Genomic DNA, 19150 nt, shown 5'->3' on the forward strand with positions numbered 1-19150 from the left:
ACATCAGACAATCACAGTTGACACGATTTCAAGGTTTAACAAATGTCTTAAGGAGTCGATAGACAAAGCGAGCCCATCCAGAACCACAAAACACTACAGTTTTCCGCTACCTCCATTTATTATCAGACTCATCAAAGAGAAAAGACGCCTATATCGAGACTTCAGGGTATATGAAGTGCCTGAGTTGAAAAAGAAGTTTAATGAGTTCAACAAAAAGATACAGAAACTAATTCACCAATACAGAACGGAAAAGTACATGGAAGCCTGCGACAAAATAAAACTGTGTAAAGGAAGAAACTATTGGTACGAAATTCGCTTATTGATCCTACCGATGGCGGTGTGCACTCCATCCCTGAAGAGATTGTCAACATACACGCTGACTACCTAGAAGTTGTATTCACCTTTACCGAGGATGTTTCGTTTTGTTCCCACAATAAAAGCATTATAGATAATTGGTACGAATCCGCATTTTTGACACCGTTCGAGACACCCGAAGATGCTCTCTTGTTGGAAGATGAATATTTTACTCTTCTTGGACAGGGAAAAGATACCGCTCCCGGTTATGATAACATCACAAGGAAACTGCTTAGAAGTCTAGATCTTAACATCCATGGCTTTATCAGAAAAATAATTAACTTTTGCCTTACGACTCAGCATTTCTGGAAGACGTCAATTATTACTTGTATTCCCAAGAAGGATTCTTCTCTATCTGATCCAGCTAACTATCGCCCCATCTCACTGCTCCCCGTAATTGGAAAACTCTTCGAGACGCACTTGAAGAACAAGCTCCTGGCTGCGGTATCAAAGAAAATTCCGCCTTACCAATTTGGCTTCCAATCCGGCAAATCAACGTCCCAGCCACTAACTATTCTGGTTTCCAACTTCCAGGCGGCACGTTTTGTAAAACTGAAATCTGCAGCAGTGTTTCTGGACGTCCGAAAGGCCTTTGACTCCGTGTGGCACAAAGGATTGCTATTTAAACTGGATAAGCTAAAAACGCCATACTACCTTCTAACCCTGATAAACCAATCACTCCTCCCACAGCTTCTCCGCTCAGCAAGGCCTTCCTCGGGGTTCGCCTATCTCTCCCGCTCTATACAATCTATTCTGCCACGATCTTTACAACGACAACCCAGACGCCTTTAACCTCACTGCATACGCACTTCTTTACGCCGACGACACAGCATTGGTCTCGCACAGTAGGGATATCACTTCCTCGGTCCGTAAGCTGCAGACGCTCATAAACGAAACGGAAAATTGGTACCGAAAATGGCGCATCCTACTCAATCCCACAAAAACACAATTTTTTGTCCCATTCCTCTCACCCCGCGCTCCCTCTCCCACAATTACAATCCAATCAACGGCAATCTCCGTCTCACCAACCTGCAAGTATCTTGGCATAATACTTGACAGAACGCTTAAGTTTTCCACTCATGCAACCAAGGTGAAGATGAAAGTAAAGACACGCGCCAAACACTTTAAATCTCTCTCGTTCAGCGGTCGCGGAATCTCTACCTCATGTGCCTCGCACATCTACAAGACCATATGCAGGCCCATCATAGAATATGGATCAATACTGCTAAGCCACGCACCAAGAAGAACGAAGTACCACCTGGAAGTAGCGGAAAGATCTGCACTGAGATCCATCACCCGAATTAGGAACCCCCGTAATCCCCTCTTTAACCCTAGCAATGATCTGCTATACCAACTTACCGATATACCCCCTATCTATACCCGTCTTCAATCTTTGTCCGATAAATCCATTCTAAATTTTCCTACCAACGCCTTGCAACACACGCTTATATCGCCTCGATTACTCCACCCTCGCAACAACCCACCTCTTCTCTTCCAAAAACTCCTGACCGTCAGAGAAGACTGAAACAAGCCGCCGACTACAAAAATCACGGGCAGAAAGACCTTGGTCGTTAGCCCTATTCTCACCCTTTAACTTTTTTATTTTTGTTGTATATACATATAGATATTTTTATTGTTATTTTTATTTTTTTTATGTAGTGGGTACAGAATAACATTTGTTTTCTTCTTGATCATTTCAAAAATTTATTTCTCAAAAACTAAAAGCGATTTTTCAAAACGGCTTTTTGCATTAAAAAGAGGATACTTTAATTAATAATTGGTCATATTTCCACAAGAATCCTTCAAGAAACGAATGTAATAGCGAATTTTGAAAATTATCGATGAAAATTGCAACATCGAAAATTTTATCAAAACTTCAAATATTGTTTTCTCAAAAACTAAAAGTTATTTTTCAAAACGGGTTGGTTCGTTGGAAAGAAGACACTCTTATTAACACTTTAGGTAATTTTCAAACTGATATTCCAAGAAATTGATTTTATACGAATTTTTAAAACTTAATCGACAAAAATTTCAAAATTCGAAAAAATTGTTCATTTCAAAAATTTATTTCTCAAAAACTAAAAGCGATTTTTCAAAACGGCTTTTTGTATTAAAAAGAGGATACTTTAATTAATAATTGGTGATATTTCCACAAGAATATTTCAAGAAACGAATTTAATAGCGAATTTTGAAAATTGTTGATGAAAATTGCTACATCAAAAATTTTATGAAAACTTCAAATATTGTTTTCTCAAAAACTAAAAGTTATTTTTCAAAACGGGTTGGGTCATTGGAAAGAAGACACTTTTATTAACACTTTAGGAAATTTTCATACTCATATTCTAAGAAATGGATTTTATACGAATTTTTAAAACTTAATCGACAAAAATTTCAAAATTCGAAAAAATTGATCATTTCAAAAATTTATTTCTCAAAAACTAAAAGCGATTGTTCAATACGGCTTTTTGCATTAAAAAGAGGATACTTTAATTAATAATTGGTCATATTTCCACAAGAATATTTCAAGAAAGGAATTTAATAGCGAATTTTGAAAATTGTTGATGAAAATTGCTACATCAAAAATTTTATGAAAACTTCAAATATTGTTTTCTCAAAAACTAAAAGTTATTTTTCAAAACGGGTAGGTTCATTGGAAAGAAGACACTCTGATTAACACTTTAGGAAATTTTCATACTCTTATTCCAAGAAATGGATTTTATACGAATTTTTAAAACTTAATCGACAAAAATTTCAAAATTCGAAAAAATTGATCATTTCAAAAATTTATTTCTCAAAAACTAAAAGCGATTTTTCAAAACGGCTTTTTGTATTAAAAAGAGGATACTTTAATTAATAATTGGTGATATTTCCACAAGAATATTTCAAGAAACGAATTTAATAGCGAATTTTGAAAATTGTTGATGAAAATTGCTACATCAAAAATTTTATGAAAACTTCAAATATTGTTTTCTCAAAAACTAAAAGTTATTTTTCAAAACGGGTTGGTTCGTTGGAAAGAAGACACTCTTATTAACACTTTAGGGAATTTTCAAACTCATATTCCAAGAAACGGATTTTATACGAATTTTTAAAACTTAATCAGCGAAAATTGCAAAATTCGAAAAAATTGATCATTTTAAAAATTTATTTCTCAAGAACTAAAAGCGATTTTTCAAAACGGCTTGTTGCATTAAAAAGAGGATACTTTAATTAATAATTGGTCATATTTCCACAAGAATCCTTCAAGAAACGAATTTAATAGCGAATTTTGAAAATTATCGATGAAAATTGCTACATCGAAAATTTTATCAAAACTTCAAATATTGTTTTCTCAAAAACTAAAAGTTATTTTTCAAAACGGGTTGGTTCATTGGAAAGAAGACACTCTTATTAACACTTTAGGTAATTTTCAAACTCATATTCCAAGAAATGGATTTTATACGAATTTTTAAAACTTAATCGACAAAAATTTCAAAATGCGAAAAAATTTATCATTTCAAAAATTTATTTCTCAAAAACTAAAAGCGATTTTTCAAAACGGCTTTTTGCATTAAAAAGAGGATACTTTAATTAATAATTGGTGATATTTCCACAAGAATGATTCAAGAAACGAATTTAATAGCGAATTTTGAAAATTATCGATGAAAATTGCTACATCAATAATTTTATGAAAACTTCAAATATTGTTTTCTCAAAAACTAAAAGTTATTTTTCAAAACGGGTTGGTTCGTTGGAAAGAAGACACTCTTACTAACACTTTAGGAAATTTTCATACTCATATTCCATGAAATGGATTTTATACGAATTTTTAAACTTAATCGGCGAAAATTGTAAAATTCGAAAAATTTATCGATCATTTTAAAAATTTATTTCTCAAAAACTAAAAGCGATTGTTCAAAACGGCTTTTTGCATTAAAAAGAGGATACATTAATTAATAATTAGTAATATTTCCACAAGAATCCTTCAAGAAACGAATTTAATAGCAAATTTTGAAAATTATCGATGAAAATTGCTACATCAAAATTTTATCAAAACTTCAAATATTGTTTTCTCAAAAACTAAAAGTTATTTTTCAAAACGGGTTGGGTCATTGGAAAGAAGACACTCTTATTAACACTTTAGGAAATTTTCAAACTCATATTCCAAGAAACGGATTTTATACGAATTTTTAAAACTTAATCGACGAAAATTGTAAAATTCGAAAAATTTTTCGATCATTTCAAAAATTTATTTCTCAAAAACTAAAAGCTATTTTTCAAAACGGCTTTTTGCATTAAAAAGAGGATACTTTAATTAATAATTGGTGATATTTCCACAAGAATGATTCAAGAAACGAATTTAATAGCGAATTTTGAAAATTATCGATGAAAATTGCTACATCGAAAATTTTATCAAAACTTCAAATATTGTTTTCTCAAAAACTAAAAGTTATTTTTCAAAACGGGTTGGTTCATTGGAAAGAAGACACTTTTATTAACACTTTAGGAAATGTTCATACTCATATTCCAAGAAATGGATGTTATACGAATTTTTAAAACTTAATCGGCGAAAATTGTAAAATTCGAAAAATTTTTCGATCATTTTAAAAATTTATTTCTCAAAAACTAAAAGCGATTTTTCAAAACGGCTTTTTGCTTTAAAAAGAAGATACTTTAATTAATAATTGAAAGTGATAACTGCTAGTAATGAATGTGATGATGAATTACAAGCGAAGAGAAAAAAACTAGAATTACAATGAGGTTGTTAATGACAAACCTGATATAAATAAAGTTGTATTCAATGAAAAAAGTTCTATTGGAGATGAACTTGATTATTATCTGCAGTGTCCAATACCTAAAAGAGATACTAATTGCTGGGAATGGTGGAGTATTAAGTAATAGGTTTTTAATATCCGGCCAAAGCCGGATATCTGTTCCACCACTAGTAAAGACAAAGCATTCCTGCAATATACAACGTCAATCCAAGAGGAGAACGTTGCTAAAGAATCTCAGTATGCAGCCAGATCTTCAGAAAATGAGTGATCCAGAAGTGCGACAGTTCAAGATAAGGGCCTTTGATGCTGTGGACGACATTCTGTCAGCCAGATGCACTTGCCCTCTATCCTTATTCCCTTCAACGACGCATTCTTCATATTTAGGATTGCTACAAGGGCTTGGCGAGATGTCTTCACCAACTGTTGATGGATTTGCTATACCTTGCAAAAGACTACTAATCATTTTATTTCTGTCAGCTACATCCATGACTAAACGGAACAAATGAGTCTAAATGAGTCACTAATGACTCATTAGTAATGAGTCAGCAACTAGTTAATAGCTCCATATGCAGACATTGCAGACCGCCTGACAATCAACGTTGTTACTTTTGGCCTATTTAGTTTAAACTCATTGAGAGCTGTTATTGCTGCATTAAGTTTTCTTGACTCCAATTCTTTAAAATTATTAAACTGGAATACGTAGTGTTTTCCTCAACCATCATTTTTGATTATTTTTTCATTAAATTGAAAATTATTTAATAATCTAATATAAAAGATTGGGTATTTCAGTGTTGGATAGAATTCCGTTTATTCACAGAGTAAACGATACCAAAGTTAAATCGTTCACGAGCTTTAAAGCTCTACCCCAACGATTACGCACGCAGTGGTAATAACGAGTGAAAGAACCGCGGGCGCGAAGCCATTTTAACCGATCGTAAAGCACATTTTACGACACCTTCCCTTAATTAATTTCGTCCATCCTCGTTATTTCTTGTAAGTACACAGACATCGCCCTCGTTTTTATCGATTTCGTGTGTTTGCGAAAAGATCTCCTCGTTTATCGAACCGAATCCAGATAACAACAATTAATACGGATACTAAACATATGGCGTTTTTACGATGTCAAATTACATTCGGTTCTAATTAATTTTATTATACATTTTCTGCCAAGCTGGGAATCGGAAATATTATTATTTAACTTCTTCAGCTGGAAAAATCACAAAGCAATCTCGGCGAGTTAAGTGCTTTGAAATTGAGTTTGGGTTATATATAGAGAGGTTTCGAGGGAAAATCATCTTAGAAACCCTTCATATGCTTGATCAAGCGTGTATTTAAAAAAACCTTACATCTCTTTTTGAATTCGTTTTTGAGAGCGTATTTGGGTCTTTGTCAAATGAAGTTTTGAAATGATTTTAAAGTTATGGACGTTGTTTATGAAAAGCTGGAGTTAAAAAAAGTTATTTATATAGTCAATTAGTAACTTTAGTTCCAAAAGTTTTTTGATGTAACAAATTTTCCATCAAAAGAAAATGTTTGCATTTTCTTTAGAGTTTTCGAATAATCGATGAATTAACCTAAGTAAATGCGTTTCTGATGGTGGAACATAAATTTTCATTAGATGACTACGTTTTAGAGGCGAATAAAGGTTTCGTGACCGAACTCAAAAATGGAGAAACGTATTTTAACATTATTTGATTTCTAATTTCAAAAACATTCAATGTAGCAAAATTTCTGTCGATAATTACAGTTTCAAAAGCGTTACTATTGAGTGCATGTATAAAATGACCTATCGACAGGTCGAGTTTTGGTTTACATTGAATGGAAACAGTATCTATCCCGCTGTAGCTTGGGCTATGGGTGATTGTTCGTCGAAATTTGAATAGGTCCATGTCGTTGGGACACGTCTATAATTTCCCGATAGCCTTCAAACGGTGCTGGTGAACCGTGCCGCCACTCTTTGTTCAGCACGCGAACAGGCCTGAACCGTACACGATAGGAAATTCCCGTCTCTCAAAATCGACCTCTCTTTACAACCATAAAACACCACTCATCATCAAGGAAACTCGACTAAGATATAACTAGCTCTTTAAGGTTAACCAAACAAACGTAACACATAAGTAACGTGGGTTAGATAATGAACTAGTCTAATATTTATCCAGTGTTTACATGGCCTAAGTGCTCTGCAAACGTTGATACAACACTTTGAAAGATAATCTTCGACCTGTCATAAATGGTTTAACCGATCGAAATAATTAACTGTGTGAGAAATACGCAGTAAAGATCTGCGATAATAATTATTAAATTTTGGTTATCGTATTTCTTGTTTTTAAGTTGATTGTGTATTCGAAATCAGGTCACGTTTGGTTTCTCATGGATTGCGTGATGAAATCACGTCCTACGGTGATCCATACCCCCTTTTACAATCGCGATTGCGACACTGGGGAAACATGGATTTACTAACGAGAATGCATTGTTGTTAAATTAATCAATTAATTTAGATACTACATCAACAAGAATGATCCATACCAATCCATTTTCCTGTAAGAAATCGCTTGGGTACTAGGTGCGAATAAGTTCCACTGTTGCAATTGAAAAGTAACAAGTTCTAATTTGGATTTAGACAACTGCAAATCAAGAGAAATTTTCATTTATTTCAACCAATTCTTCCTCTACTCGCATCTGAAAGAAAAGTGAAACAGAGCAATATTGTTAAGAATAAAATTTGCTACCTACAATTTTTGCTAATATGCTCTGTTTTCCGATTGTTACCATTAATAACTTGAAAAAGCTACAAATTCATCCAATTTTCATATTTTTCTTGATATCTATGCATTTGAAAGCAAAAGTGCAAGAGAGCAATATTGTTAAGAACAAAATTTGCAATAACTATCGTGCCAAAAGTTTTTTTGCAACATGTTCCGTTTCCCCAGTGTTACCATTAACAACTTGAAAAGGCAACAAATTCATCCAATTTTCATATTTTCGTATTTTTCAGGATATTGACGCATCTGAAAGCAAAGGTGAAAGAGAGCAATTTTGCTAAGAGTAGAATTAGTTATAACTTTCGTTCTAAAAGATTTTTTATAATATGCTCCGTTTCCTGAGTGTTACCATTAATACTTGAAAAAGCAACAATTTTCATATTTTTGTACTTTTCTTGATATCTATGCATTTGAGAGCAAAAGTGCAAGAGAGCAATATTGTTAAGAACAAAATTTGCAATAACTATTGTGCCAAAAGTTTTTTTGCAACATGTTCCGTTTCCCCAGTGTTACCATTAACAACTTGAAAAGGCAACAAATTCATCCAATTTTCATATTTTCGTATTTTTCAGGATATTGACGCATCTGAAAGCAAAGGTGAAAGAGAGCAATTTTGCTAAGAGTAGAATTAGTTATAACTTTCGTTCTAAAAGATTTTTTATAATATGCTCCGTTTCCTGAGTGTTACCATTAATACTTGAAAAAGCAACAATTTTCATATTTTTGTACTTTTCTTGATATCTATGCATTTGAGAGCAAAAGTGCAAGAGAGCAATATTGTTAAGAACAAAATTTGCAATAACTATTGTGCCAAAAGTTTTTTTGCAACATGTTCCGTTTCCCCAGTGTTACCATTAACAACTTGAAAAGGCAACAAATTCATCCAATTTTCATATTTTCGTATTTTTCAGGATATTGACGCATCTGAAAGCAAAGGTGAAAGAGAGCAATTTTGCTAAGAGTAGAATTAGTTATAACTTTCGTTCTAAAAGATTTTTTATAATATGCTCCGTTTCCTGAGTGTTACCATTAATACTTGAAAAAGCAACAATTTTCATATTTTTGTACTTTTCTTGATATCTATGCATTTGAGAGCAAAAGTGCAAGAGAGCAATATTGTTAAGAACAAAATTTGCAATAACTATTGTGCCAAAAGTTTTTTTGCAACATGTTCCGTTTCCCCAGTGTTACCATTAACAACTTGAAAAGGCAACAAATTCATCCAATTTTCATATTTTCGTATTTTTCAGGATATTGACGCATCTGAAAGCGAATGTGAAATAGAGCAATATTGCTAAGAGTAGAATTAGTTATAACTTTCGTTCTAAAAGATTTTTTATAATATGTTCCGTTTCCCGAGTGTTACCATTAATACTTGAAAAAGTATCAATTTTCATATTTTTGTACTTTTCTTGATATCTATGCATTTGAGAGCAAAAGTGCAAGAGAGCAATATTGTTAAGAACAAAATTTGCAATAACTATTGTATCAAAAGTTTTTTTGCAACATGTTCCGTTTCCCCAGTGTTACCATTAACAACTTTAAAAGGCAACAAATTCATTCAATTTTCATATTTTCGTATTTTTCAGGATATTGACGCATCTGCAAACAAAAGTGAAAGAGAGCAATATTGCTAAGAGTAGAATTAGTTACAACTTTCGTTCTAAAAGATTTTTTATAATATGCTCCGTTTCCTGAGTGTTACCATTAATACTTGAAAAAGCATTAATTTTCATATTTTTGTACTTTTCTTGATATCTATGCATTTGAGAGCAAAAGTGCAAGAGAGCAATATTGTTAAGAATAAAATTTGCAATAACTATTGCGCCAAAAATTTTTTTGTAACATGTTCCGTTTCCCCAGTGTTACCACTAACAACTTGAAAAGGCAACAAATTCATCCAATTTTCATATTTTCGTATTTTTCAGGATATTGACGCATCTGAAAGCTAAGGTGAAAGAGAGCAATTTTGCTAAGAGTAGAATTAGTCACAACTTTCGTTCTAAAAGATTTTTTATAATATGCTCGGTTTCCTGAGTGTCACCATTAATACTTGAAAAAGCATCAATTTTCATATTTGTGTGTTTTTCTTGATATCTATGCATTTGAGAGCAAAAGTGTAAGAGAGCAATATTATTAAGAACAAAATTTGCAATAACTATTGTGCCAAAAGTTTTTTTGCAACATGTTCCGTTTCCCCAGTGTTACCATCAACAACTTGAAAAGGTAACAAATTCAACCAATTTTCATATTTTCGCATTTTTCAGGATATTGACGCATCTGAAAGCAAAAGTGAAAGAGAGCAATATTGCTAAGAGTAGAATTAGTTACAACTTTCGTTCTAAAAGATTTTTTATAATATGCTTCGTTTCCTGAGTGTTACCATTAATACTTGAAAAAGCATCAATTTTCATATTTTTGTACTTTTCTTGATATCTATGCATTTGAGAGCAAAAGTGCAAGAGAGCAATATTGTTAAGAACAAAATTTGCAATAACTATTGTGCCAAAAGTTTTTTTGCAACATGTTCCGTTTCCCCAGTGTTACCATTAACAACTTGAAAAGACAACAAATTCATCCAATTTTCATATTTTCGTATTTTTCAGGATATTGACGCATCTGAAAGCAAAGGTGAAAGAGAGCAATTTTGCTAAGAGTAGAATTAGTTATAACTTTCGTTCTAAAAGATTTTTTATAATATGCTCCGTTTCCTGAGTGTTACCATTAATACTTGAAAAAGCAACAATTTTCATATTTTTGTACTTTTCTTGATATCTATGCATTTGAGAGCAAAAGTGCAAGAGAGCAATATTGTTAACAACAAAATTTGCAATAACTATTGTATCAAAAGTGCTCCGTTTCCCCAGTGTTACCATTAACAACTTGAAAAGGCAACAAATTCATCCAATTTTCATATTTTCGTATTTTTCAGGATATTGACGCATCTGAAAGCAAAGGTGAAAGAGAGCAATATTGCTAAGAGTAGAATTAGTTACAACTTTCGTTCTAAAAGATTTTTTATAATATGCTCCGTTTCCTGAGTGTTACCATTAATACTTGAAAAAGCATCAATTTTCATATTTCTGTACTTTTCTTGATATCTATGCATTTGAGAGCAAAAGTGCAAGAGAGAATATTGTTAAGAACAAAATTTGCAATAACTATTGTACCAAAAGTTTTTTTGCAACATGTTCCGTTTCCCCAGTGTTACCATTAACAACTTGAAAAGGCAACAAATTCATCCAATTTTCATATTTTTCAGGATATTGACGCATCTGAAAGCAAAGGTGAAAGAGAGCAATATTGCTAAGAGTAGAATTAGTTACAACTTTCGTTCTAAAAGATTTTTTATAATATGCTCCGTTTCCTGAGTGTTACCATTAATACTTGAAAAAGCATCCATTTTCATATTTTTGTACTTTTCTTGATATCTATGCATTTGAGAGCAAAAGTGCAAGGGAGCAATATTGTTAAGAACAAAATTTGCAATAACTATTGTGCAAAAAGTTTTTTTGTAATATGCTCCGTTTCCCCAGTGTTACCATTAACAACTTAAAAAGGCAACAAATTCATCCAATTTTCATATTTTTCAGGATATTGACGCATCTGAAAGCAAAAGTGAAAGAGAGCAATATTGCTAAGAGTAGAATTAGTTACAACTTTCGTTCCAAAAGTTTTTTTTGTAATATGCTCCGTTTTCCGATTGTTGCCATTAACAACTTGAAAAAGCTACAAATTCATCCAATTTTGATATTTTTCTTGATATCTATGCATTTGAGAGCAAAAGGGCAATATTATTAAGAAAAAAATTTGCAATAACTATTGTGCCAAAAGTTTTTTTGCAACATGCCCCATCCAATTGCCGAGTGTTACCATTAACATCTTGTAAATAAAGTGTTCCATTTAAAACTGCAAAGTTTGCCCATTTTCAGGAATAACTAAAAAATATATATAAATTCTTTATATTTAAACCAACCGATTTTTTACCATTGTACTACCGATTTTATCATAGGTTGACAACGCTGGGTACAATTTCTAAATGAAGAATTGGCTTTATGCAATTGGCAATTTAATAATTAACAATTAATGTGACGGCTGAGTTTGCAAATCACTGCAAAATTTTTCAAATCGTGGAATTAAACTGGACCCTTTTATTTCCTTTTCCATGTTGATTTTAGCCCTATATTTGCTTTTTATTACAGCGACCGCCCAAAATCCGGCTTCGCACAAATACGACGTCGAAAATGGATTTATCCGCTGAGCGTTATCACTCATCTTTCATTGAAATCCACATTATCAAATTTAACATCATATTTAACCAATATGACCTAATATATTATATAAAACCATAAAATAGAAATAAGAAAATTTAGATTGGATGAAATAGTTTCGAATGCTATACGAGATCGTGTTAAATAAATCAAGAAGAACCGAATTAATCCCCGCATTTCCAGGTGTATCCGCCACAAGCAAATATTGCACCTGGACGTGACCGAATGAAAAATTCACAAACGTAGGCCAGAAAAATATGCTCTCGTCTCTCGTTGGTTACCGGGGATGGAGAGAGAGAATCAGGAAATTGAATGGAAAACTTCCATTCGTATTTAATCCGTATAAAAATTTAATTGGAACCTGAGTCTCCGTTGTTTTACAAAGCCCAGCGGATTTTTGTTATATATAAACGCCACCCAATTAATTTAATTACTTCGAAATGGTTTATACTGCGCGCGACCGTTTTTATGTTTATTAACACAAAACGTATTGTTCTTCAATGCGGCTATATCATTTAGTACGTTTTAGAGAACATACAGGAGCTGTCAGTGTGCCGGTTTAATTATCCCCGAAAATTTTAAAGGCATTGTCTGCAAATGACCAATTTAACTTTGAAACTGTGTTTCTGCGATTCGCGAACTCCACGTATTAATTGATTTTCAAAATTTAAATTGAATCTGCTGATAAATACATTTTTAATTTTAACATATTAATTTTAGCAAAGCTGTGGTTTATAGCAACATGTGGTTTAGCGGCCAACTCAATAATCCTGCAAAATTGTCAATTACGACGGTAGCTTTGTGTTCGACGTGTTTTCATCACTGTCAATCGTAAAATACAACGCGAAATCCATGTCAGTGACAAATATCGACTCTATATCGTGATTCAAACTCAATATGAAATTGTTAAAAAATGTAATGATTTGGATTAGGAATAAATTCCATGCATAGTCTTGTCCTGTCAGTCATTCGGTTTTCTCCGGTTGAGGGTCGCGCCCGGAGCTCTGTTCTCACACCATCGATCCCGGACGCCCGAGCTCAACTGTATTTATAGCTTGGGGAAAGGGGACTCGGGAAAACGGGAAGAGGGACCAACGCAACGTGCGGCCACCTGTTCGCTGACACTTGTTTGGTACCCGGGAAAAGAATAAAATGAGCTGTGATAACTCATCCAATTAGCATCATTCTCTTATTTAAAAAATAAAAAAATAACCTAAGTCGATTCAACTTGTCCCAAATAAGCGGTTAATCCATTAATCGGCGTCCCAATTAAGCGGATTCGACTCTATTAGCAAAAATTAAGAAACAAAAAATATAAAGTAAATGTGTTCAAAATGGGAACATAAAAATAACGCTTGATGAGTTTCGAACTTGTGCATCGCGTGCTTTAACCCCGTCCGAAGCTTAATCGGCGGTTTTAATTCTCGATATCTCGCCCTTAAACGTTGACATGCGATCCGATTATCAAAGGGGTGGTTTCGATTTCTTTGTTTCACTTACACTTTTTGATAAGACATTTTCGTTTTAAAACCGTCATGATTAAAGTGTCCTTAATATTTCATTTAATGATAAATCAAGTTTTTGTACGAATAACGAATGGTAATAATAAAATTTTCCGATTTTATGGATCATATTACCTGGAATTCAGTGACCGAAAACGTAATACTGAGCGATTTTAGTCCAGGGATGAAACTTGTAGCCATGACAACGGCACACAGTTGGTGCCTGGGCTATTTAAGCACTTCAATTTTATTATTAAAAATTCATTCACAAATATTTCGTAATGTAGATTCTAAATTCTATTTAGAATTGTATTTTCTGTGGCTAATTCTTTGTAACAAGTTGAACTTGGTTTTTTTGCTTGATTATTTGAGTTACTCCCACAACATGATTCAGATTTACCATAACTTGGTTTAGTTACATCAGAAAGATAGTGACAAATAAATTACACTCAAATTGTTGCACCAACTCATATACAAAAAGATGCAGCTTTGAGTACCTTGTCATTGAAGACGTTCTTTTAACTCAAGTTGATGCCTCAAGGGTAACCTCAGAGGACATCTCAAAAACATTGAAGTTACTGAAACGATGGACGAGCTGGCCAAAGAGTTCGACTTAACATTTTCAGATTTAAACTATCATCTCTGAAGACCAACGTTGTCGACTTTGGAACGACATGGTATATATTCAAAGTCGTAGTTTTGTATTAAGTCGGCATCGATGTAGTGTCTTGCCCATTCTTGGATGCTTCAATAGTTTCATCCTCTAACTTTCTTAGTTAATTATAGATATCTTCGTAAATATCAACAAATAAACTCTTTTGCTTATCTTAATCTTAAATTTCATTAAATTTCAATTCAATATCATCGTCGTGAATTCTATTTATCTTTTCACTACGAAAATTGCCCAAAAACGTTCGTTGTTGGGAGATTGTTTGTACGAACGTTGAGGGAAATTTACGGGCTACCTGTTGTACGTTGTGTGCGTATATTAAACGAGCCGGGCCAATATTGCCACATTTTGGAGGGTTTCCCCGCCCCGTTACACACAATTTCTGGCTGGCAAAGAGAAACGAAGGGCGAAGTTTTTCTATATTATCGACCCTTTTTCCACAGCGCCCTCGGTATTTGTTCTGACGTCAATCACTGACAGGGAATTTAAAAAAAAGGTGTTTTTTCTTTATTAAAAGGTGTATTTTCTTTATAACTAAGAAGCCATCACCTTTTGTTTTAAACGTAAACATTTCTCAAGTTTCTAACCGAAACGCTCCTTTTACTTTTGGATAGTTTCGTTTCCTGGGAGGAGAGTTTGGGTGCAACTTTGTTGATTTACTATCCAAAGTACTATAACTAGTTGGAAGTTTTAGTTTCTATCGCAATGTTTCTCTCAAAATTAAACATTTTGATTATGACGATAAGTTTAAGTCTTAAGGTAGCAATTAAAGTTAAAATTTTTTGTTGGGAATCTAATTGGCGGATCTGAAATCATCTTCTCCAAACTTTACTTCATTTCGTTTACTTAATTTTAATTGTTTTAGTTACGAATCTTCGATATCTTCACAAACTTAAATAAGAAAAAAAATAGTTAATTAAAAAAGGTTTCATTTTCAATCTAATTTTCGCAGTTGCAGAAATTCTTTTCCTAATTGGGACAACCCCAGGGTCGATCTTAACTGCGAAAGTCGCTCTTTTTAAACGTTTTTTACTCATCGTCTTCTAGCAATTTAACGAAGAATTTTCTTTTGGTTGTATTTCATCTCCTACAGATTGCAAGAAAAAGAACACGTAGCTTTAGTACACAGGAGTGGAAAATCAATTCGTGGGCTGTTTATGCCCAGGGTGCAGTATTGGAAACTATATTTAGCTTTGGAGTCACGCAAAACTTTTCTTAAAAGTTCTCACAAAACTTAAAGTTACAATATCTCAACTATGGTGTTTTTCATTTTGTATCAATAAGATTTTATAGTGAGAATTTGATCAGTTTTAGTACCAATTTCAGTCCCAATTATCGGCGAGTTTCATTTCCGGTTCGATGAGTTTTCAATTTTAGAATTATCCGGACCATTAAACATCCCTTAAGGTAAATAATTTGATTATAAAAAAATCTCGATAAAAAAAGCTAAATATTTTCCATTTCCGTATTGTTTTCGTTGATCGAGTGTAGGAGACGTGACAAAAGAGACTGTCTTGTTCAAATGGATGCAGAAAATGTCTCGGTATGGAGAGAAATTATTGATGGACCACCTGTTGAGCGAGGTCGGAGGCATCTGCGAGGGGGTGAATTTAGCGGTATCGATCGAATCGAAGGAGGAAGACTCTGGTGGTGGGTATCGAATTACCACGAGTTTCCTATTAGATTCTGGCCCGTCTTTGATTTATGTTAAGTGCGAAGTTCTAGACGGTACTGGTCTCCTCTTCGTATATTTTAATGGAACGAAGATGCATCCGAGGTATTGCGTTTGAAACTTAGTAGACGGGAGAAACTAAAAAATTTCTTGCCATGAAAATATGCATGGAATAAGGAATGTTTTTAAAATGGATTTTAATGTAACAAGAATTTCAAACTCATTTTATACCTTAATCGCACTTCAATCCAATTTGGATTATTAAGATTGTCTGACTTCGTACTTTGGCTTTTTTTTTAGGCTTTTTTTTTAGGCTTTTTGGCATCCTCTAAATTCTGCTTTGTTTCTTTTTGCCTATCTTCTATGTTATTATCCGAGTTCTTAGTGTGCCTTTTTGATTTATTCGTAACTTTCAATTTTGACACAAATAAAAGGTCTTTGAGAGATGCTATATCTTTCAATGCGAAAAAGAGGCTGGTTATAAGTTGCGCAAAATGTTCGCCGTTGTGCGTGGATGTTGTTCCAAAGAATAAGGATGCTTCAATTAGGCAATGAGTGCATCAAAGCTCATCTCAAACCACTTTCTGGTGGTACATCTTTTTTAATAAACAAGAACTTTGGCGAACTGGAATTTAGACCAGTAATAATCTTGTTGCAGACTATATTTTTCTGATCAATAGAAATTTATGATAGCTATCTGAACCTTCGCTTTGTGGGTAAAACATGGTGATGTAGAGTTACCAACCTAAATTCAAATAAAATCATTAGACTCTTCTAATAAAATAAATTCCTCCATAAAATCTACAAAATAGCAATATTAATTTTGTTTTAAAAAAAGATGAAACAAAAATAAAAATAGCGGTAATCACAGTAATCGTAAATCATGGCTTCAAGATTAATTTCGAAAGATCCCAACTTTCCCATTTCAAGGGATTAAGAAAAGGGACCCACCCGAAGGGGAATAGTTTACGAGGACCTGTTGATAACCAACAACGTTCAAATCCAAGTACTAGTGCTTCGAGCTTAATTTTAATTTAAATATTAATTCGAAGGGTTAACCAATTAAAGTTTTCAGCCACAGAAACAATACTGAATACAGGATAGAATTGGTTTAAAAAAAATTTAAATGATTACCTCAAATACATTTCTCCATAAGTTAAATTATCGTTAAATTCTTCTTGGGCGAGAAGAGATTTATTTTCACCGTCAAAACACTTTGAAAGGAACATGTTTCTGTGTGAATCTAAAACGGAAACTGAGCTTTATTTAAAAATTGCTCGTGTGGTATTAAAATTTAAATGCAAAAGGGTTTTAGATACACGAAAATGATTTGCTTTCAGCACACGCACCGCTAATTGATGGATACGGCGGGTTTAGGAAGTTTCAAAACGCAACATCCTGAGTTTTCAGAGTTTTATTAAATTCCTAACGCGTCGCAACTTTATTTAACTTACTTGATTTTACTTCTTTTTCTTCCAAATTTTTTATCGACTCTTCAATTCTTCGTTTTCATTTCCCTTAAGAAACCAACATCTTGAAAGAAAAGAATCTCACAACTACACTGCACTTTCAAAAATGGAAAAGCACATCACCTTCTTCATCTCGATCAACACAAAAAAACACCAACACCGCGTTACGTATTTCCCAACGATGACGAGTCACCGTCAAGCGGCATCTCGCGGACGCGGCCGATTGCCGACTGCCTCCGGTTGGAGGTTCCAAAAGCTCCTGAAGCTCCCAAAGCTCCGGCGCCGAAGCTTCGTTACTGGGCTGGCCGGTTTCGCCGGGGACGAAACATGCCATATGGTGAGCTTTACCTACTACGGTAATTGGAGGTCCTTTCCAATTCCGATTTATCCGTCATTCTCTTGGGTTGGGACAAAAGTTCACATCCCTCAAAAAGTGGAAAAAAACCTTGTAGTCGAATTTAACACGACACAAAGATTTTTTTATTTATTAAATTTTAAAAGCTTCCATTTTTTAATTAGTTTGAGAAGGGTTGGGTTTTAATTTTCCCATTTTATAACGGTGATCAATCTTGTGTTTACACTAATTCGGTTTTTGCATTAAAAGTTTCTTGTACTCCCCAAAGATGTATATTTTAAGGGAAATATTAAAAAATTTGAAAAAACCAAATGAAATATAAACACAAAAGATTGTAGTGGCAAAAAAAACTTGTGACTGGCTCCCGATTACAAAACATCCGGTTGCTCTTTTTCCAAAGCGCTAAAAGTAATTAAAATGAAACGTGGAAATTTGTTCGAGGGAGTGGAAAAAATCCATTTTGACGAATTATTTTTTTTTATTTCGTTCTCGTCCACAAGAAAAGACTAAAACCTAAAATAAAACTAAATTAGGGATTTAAATGAATAAATGCTAAAACAATTTAATACAAGAGAGGTTAATAAATTAATTAACAACCTCATCAAAAATGCTGCGCAAACTCGGCTGTACAGAAACAATTTTAAAAGTGTTTAAACATTAAATTCCACATTTGGGTACAATATTCCATTTTTGGAGTTGAAACCTAATTACTGCACCATGTTAACCGTTAAAATTGATCGTCGACACGCAATTGTATGTACTTTTTGGAACGGTTAAAAGTACCGCAAAACTACTGCAATACAATAAATTGTATAGTCATAGAAACGACTTAAATAAAAAATTAATAATAATAACGTGAAGGGAAAATAAGGAGAAAGAAAATAAGGATCTCGAAAAGGTTGAGTTGAATTTGCTCGTTCTGGCGAACAACCGGGATAATTCTAGCGCGTCAAATCCTAATCTCATTATATTAATTAAACCTGGATCCCGCCGTCAGAAATACCGGAGAGTCCGGGACGAAAATACTTGAAACTCTACCGATTATACAACGAGTAGTTGCAGTAACTTCTAACAAGAAGTGTTCTTTGCTTACTACTTCAAGAAGGACGGTTTTATCTGTTAATTATATTTTATCTAAAAAAAAGGATTGAGGAAAAAATTAAGGTTATTACTTATTAAGATAAAAAGGTTAGTACAAAAATCAAAAGCGAAAGATTAAAATATTTCAGTGTTTTTCTTAAATCTCGGCAATGACAAGGAAATGAATTACTCATAGAAGCTAACACAAAACTCAATTGAAGAGACTTCAAAATATCATAATAGATAAAAAAAGAACGAATC

At 33.3% G+C, this 19150-nt stretch overlaps 1 protein-coding gene and 1 long non-coding RNA gene across 5 annotated transcripts in view; both read right to left on the reverse strand.

Annotated features, from left to right (window-relative positions):
• The window catches only part of LOC111419830 (calcium voltage-gated channel subunit cacophony), a 147420-nt gene extending 129797 nt beyond the window's left edge, over positions 1–17623 (reverse strand). For 2 of the 4 annotated variants that reach the window (XM_071199456.1, XM_071199454.1), the window contains exon 1: positions 17440–17621. The gene's annotated coding sequence lies outside the window, so the exon portion shown is untranslated. Of the gene's footprint in view, positions 1–17439 lie in introns of all 4 variants that reach the window. The other 2 variants (XM_071199452.1, XM_071199453.1) reach the window with 2 other exon arrangements.
• Positions 9194–11050, reverse strand: LOC139431540 (uncharacterized). Its single transcript, XR_011641620.1, has 3 exons — positions 10867–11050; positions 9524–10815; positions 9194–9472 (listed from the first exon to the last, which is right to left on the reverse strand). It is a non-coding gene; the product is annotated as an uncharacterized lncRNA (long non-coding RNA).
• Positions 17624–19150: the final 1527 nt, after the last annotated feature.

Source organism: Onthophagus taurus, chromosome 10 (assembly GCF_036711975.1).
Source record: "Onthophagus taurus isolate NC chromosome 10, IU_Otau_3.0, whole genome shotgun sequence".
NCBI classification, from domain to species: domain Eukaryota; kingdom Metazoa; phylum Arthropoda; class Insecta; order Coleoptera; family Scarabaeidae; genus Onthophagus; species Onthophagus taurus.